The following is a 5045-nucleotide window of genomic DNA, read 5'->3' on the forward strand; positions in this document are numbered from 1 at the left end:
TTTTTGTTGTCTTTCTTCTTTTCTTTTTGTAGGTTAAGTCGGTTGCATAATTTCCAATTAGATGCGATGTGCGTGAAAAAAGGTAGATCACGTTCCGTACGGATTTTCTGTTTCTGCAGCTCCAGAAACATATTCGTCTTTTTGGTGCAGCGCTCCCGTAGAGCATCTCCTGTGTTGGCTGATTTGCCTACACCAAGCGACTGAAATTGGAGACTGTGTCGTTTGAAAAGGGGTTTTCCCAATGGCGCGACTCGAAATGCGGTGACATTGGCAGTCGAACAAGTTGGCTGCTCAGCATTAATAATAATACCGAATGAATGGAAGTTTTTCACCTTGCGACACATTAAGGACACTAGGTGAAAACAGTTTTGTTAAAAAAGAAGTGACTGAAGTGCGCTCGTTTAGCTGTAAGAGTTCTGGAAAGCAAATTATACGACAAGCTTAATTACGGCGTATAATGTTTGAATTCGAAATGGCTGCTTTGCACGACACTGACACTTCGGCAGTTTAAGTGTTCCGTGTACGTAAGAAAACTATGTATGAGGAAGTATGATTTCTTCTTTTTTTTTATGCGACGCATGATTTTTCTGCAGAAGGCCATCTGTCTGAAAGTGTGGTGGCAAGAACCAAACAAGCAAGGCTCTGATAGATATTTATTGCAGAGCATATGCAGTTCGGGCAGTTTGGCGGCATAGCCACTCGCCCATTGATGGGTGAAATAAGAACGACCAGAGTGTCGGTCACCTTACAGCGCGCCCTTCAATATATTAAGACTTTGCCATCATGACCTCGTGCTAATTCACGCTACGTCGAGCAGTAAGAGCGATGTTCTTGCTTTTATAAGTCGCCGGTGCCTCCTCAAAACCAAAACTAGCGCAGCCTAGTCAATTCAGAAGTCGCCCACTGCGGCCAAACCAAGGGGCAAACTAGCTGCTACATTCGCTTCTTTATTCTTAACTTGTCTAACGATGTTCAGAGGGTGTACGGCATGTAATGCTTCACCTCTGTACATCTTTCTCAGTAAACGGAACTCCAGTTAGTCAGAACGCATTTCTCCGGTCCTTTGAGGTCTCGTTTAACGATACTTTATACTGTAATTCGACACGGCACGCATACCTTGCGAATGACTTTGCGCAGTGGTGATTTTGTGACGGCCAGCGAAATTAGAGTGCACGCTTCATAAGACGAATTTCGTTTACGTAAGCAGTCTCGTTATCATTGGTATGATGAACGAAAGCAGCATTATTTATACCGGCGCGTGCCATATGATATAACGTACTAGTGAAAATTTGAGCTCCCTTCATTCGTCCTGTAGGAGCGACAAGCAGCACTAATTTGCAAAAGAGGAACTCGAAAGAACGTGTTCAGGCAGCCATGAGGGCTGACTTTGCCATTTTTGGCGGCGGAATCGTCTGTTCGCTAAGCATCGCGTTACTCGCTACGTTTTTTTTTTTTTTTTTTAATTTTTCTTTGCTGCGCACAAGGAGCGTTCAAACTTACAGGTACGTGGTTCCGCAAAAAAAAGAAAGAAAGAAAAGAAATTACAGCGTCAGTGCAGCCGGTTCGTTAAACTCACTCTCGGTTTACGGAAGGCAGTGCTCCTTAATTCCCACCAGACGAATGCGATGCAGGTCACTTAAGCCTGCAATGTTATTACAGAAACAATACCAAAAAAGAAAAAAAACAAATAGAGACCTCTCTTAAAGATTTAGGAGCCAAAAAGCGAGTCGTAAGTTTTATAGCACATACTAGGCATGACGCGTAAAATACGTTGGTGCAGGTACATCTTCTATGATGCTTCTGCGGCTGAAGTTCAACACTCAAATACTACTGTGCAACAGGCATTTGATATCAGCATCTGAAATAATAACATCGCAGATAAAAGCTGAAGTACCGCTCGAAATAAAGGACAGGAGAATTGAGTCGTCGTTATGGTATCCCCTATTCTTGCTGTTTACTCAGGAAAGGGTACACCCTTGTCCATGCATCATTCAGATGTCGCGTACGCGAGACTGAGAGCGCACCGTCTTGAAGTTTATGTGCGCATTTCAGTGAGGCTAACTTCTCGGTACATACCTCAAATATATTTCGCTTTGACGGTGTGGGGCCTTTAAGATGACCATGCCATTGAAAAGGTAAAAAGACTTTCGACCTCTAATGTGGTTGTTCCAAGCAAATATCAGTTATCTGATTGTTTGTGCCGAAATAAAGTTGAAACTTCCTAGAACCAAAGTGGAAATGAGGTGAAAGTTATGCATTTGACATGCAGCGAGTATAAAGCGCACTTTAGAATCATCATCATCAGCCTATATTTATGTCCACTGCAGGACGAAGGCCTCTCCCTGCGATCTCAAATTAACCCTGTCTTGCGCTAGCTCATTAAAACTTGTGCCTGGAAACTTCCTAACTCTATCACGCCACCTAGTTTTCCGCCATCCTCCACTGCGCTTCCCTTGTCTTGGTATCCGCCCTGTAACACTAATAATCCACCGGTTATCGATCCTACGCATTACATGGCCTGCCCAGCTCCATTTAACGTTAACATTAGGCCTAACATTTTTGTTCTATCGCACAAAGAGTGATAAAACGAGAAATTTTAGGCCTCACGTTAAGAGGAAAAAATTGAGTTGGGCAGGCCATGTAATGCCTGCCCAGCTATGCCCCAGGCCATGTAATGCAGAACTGCCCCATGTAGAACTTTGCCCTCTCAGCATGCGTGTTACTCGTATTCTAAGCACGAAGTGTTCTTTCTTTAATTGTGACACCAACTGTCGTTGTCGTCATAGTATTTGGCGTTGACGCCAAATAATGCAGGAGCCACAATAGAACGGACACTGCAAATGTGCTATATAACCCAGTTATCATTTTCTTTCTTGATAAAAATGCTTCAAAGGCCAACCTGTGCTGTTATGGTTTGGTATTAAGTACTACGCGTATGGTATAGAAAGCCGGGCTACACTGACATATTAAACACTGGTCAGTGGGTTTCCTGGCATTGTCTGTGGTTTCTAAGTGCACGTTTACCACTGATCAATGATATAAAAAGAGACAAGAGAAAAACACTTTATTGGTAGGAAAGGTGACTACTAAGTTGAAGCCCTCGGTCATGTGCCTCACTCGAAGTGCTGTCCGGTATATCGCCTAGGAAAACCGCAAGGTACATTTGATCTTGTTACGATGCTGCTGTGGTCCGCCATTCGGCAATGGGTATGGCGAGACTCATTTACCGCGATACCGACGAAACTCAAAAACGCAGAAAAAAAACGCTAACATATATTGGCTACATCCAACTGGTTTTAATAGAAAAGCCAATGCGGCTTTATAGGTGAGCGCATTATCGCCGTCATTTTCCACCACCAGCTAAACATAACCTTGCAGAAGGTGAACCTCTTTATTTATAGGAGGCTACCGATCAAAGCTACGCTTGCGCAAGTATCATTTGCATGACTGATAAAGTAAGCTTTTAGAATTTCTCTTTAGAGTTTGCAGTGAGATCTTCTCAGATGTCTAGTCGGATTCAGAAACAGCGTGCGTAGGACCAGTTTTTTGCGCTCAATCTCACGTGCTCATTCATTATATTACACCTGCCCCGTTTGTACTTTATGGATATTCTTTTGCAACCCAGGGGTATTTCGTTAGCTAATGTTTTCTCGCATCTAGTATAACGTACCTCGTGATAATCTGAGAATAATTTGAGAACCCACTTATTTTGTTAATAAACAGAGCTTATAGAGAAGTGAGGAATGTGAAGGCGGGTATTAGAGATTGCAGTGTGGGGGAGCAGGTGTCACAAAAATGCGGGCAGTATTCGGGAGCCTCCACAGAACTGCCCACAGTGGTGGGCCGTTCGAGCGGAGGACAGTTAGGAGCTACATACAGGGAGGGGGTAATGAAACTGCTGGCTTGGGCCTGGCAGATAACTACACCACATTGGTGCGTGAGACGGGGTTACAGCTTGGCGAATGCATGGCATGCGCCACGATATGACCAACTAGCCCAGTTAGAGAACAACTAGCACAGTTGGATAACACCTACTAACCCAGCAAAGCATACTGCACGATATGGCTTGAGGTGTGCCGGGATCTATAGTGAGTCGCCTGGGTCTAGCCGGGAAATTTCGGGAGTCCAGTTTATTGTTTAGTATGCAAGCTGATCAGCTTTTTCATTCGCCTGACACTCCCCCGTGATCAGGAATCCATATGATCTCAACCGTATATATAGGGTGAAGGTGTTGGAAATGTTTTGCGATGTTAGCGCAGAACCTCAGTGTCTGACACGCGACAGTGAAGAATTCTTGTACACCACCATGGTTGTGCACGTTACAAAGCACGTGAAATGCTTCTTTGAGCAGGCACGTTTTTGAGGGCCTGTTCATTTACTACAGGGCATATGCGATCGACTTTTAACCTGGATGCCGCCAGTTTTTCTTTTTTTTTTTTTCGTCCCTAAGACAACTTGCAATCAAGCGGCAGAAAGCCGGCCGGGTGTCAGCGTGATCGTCACAGCCTCTGTGTACCTTTCCTCCAGATTTCAGGTCTTTCGCAACGCTTTCAACAACTTCAGCAACTATCTCCAGAGAAAACGCTGTCTCATGAAGCATGGAGATTGAGTTATATATCACTCAGACGTTATATAGCACTGCTCACAAAAATTGCCCTTGCCACATCAGATACATACACAGTGAAAGTACCGCAGTAACTTCAGTGAGTTTTTTCGAGCTTCCTTTTTTTTTTGTGTGTGTGAGTGGGCCTTCATAAGTTATATTGAAGATAAACAGTGCCTGCATTATCACCATCACACAACACACATATTGACTAATTTCGAGTCATTGAAGAGGTGGCGGATCACATTTTCTTATTTTAAGCAAAAGAAAACGATCGCACCAAACGTTTATTGGAGCAAGCTTCCGTTTTAATTATTAGTGTAGGGGCTTATTTCTTCAAAAATCATGAAACGCCAAAAAGCTAACTGCGTTTGCCCGCGCATAAACAGTTGTTCATAAGCGTACGAAAGTTACTAGAAGTAAATATTAAGCCAGTGATAGA

This window comes from Dermacentor silvarum, chromosome 10, assembly GCF_013339745.2.
Source record: "Dermacentor silvarum isolate Dsil-2018 chromosome 10, BIME_Dsil_1.4, whole genome shotgun sequence".
NCBI classification, from domain to species: Eukaryota; Metazoa; Arthropoda; class Arachnida; order Ixodida; family Ixodidae; genus Dermacentor; species Dermacentor silvarum.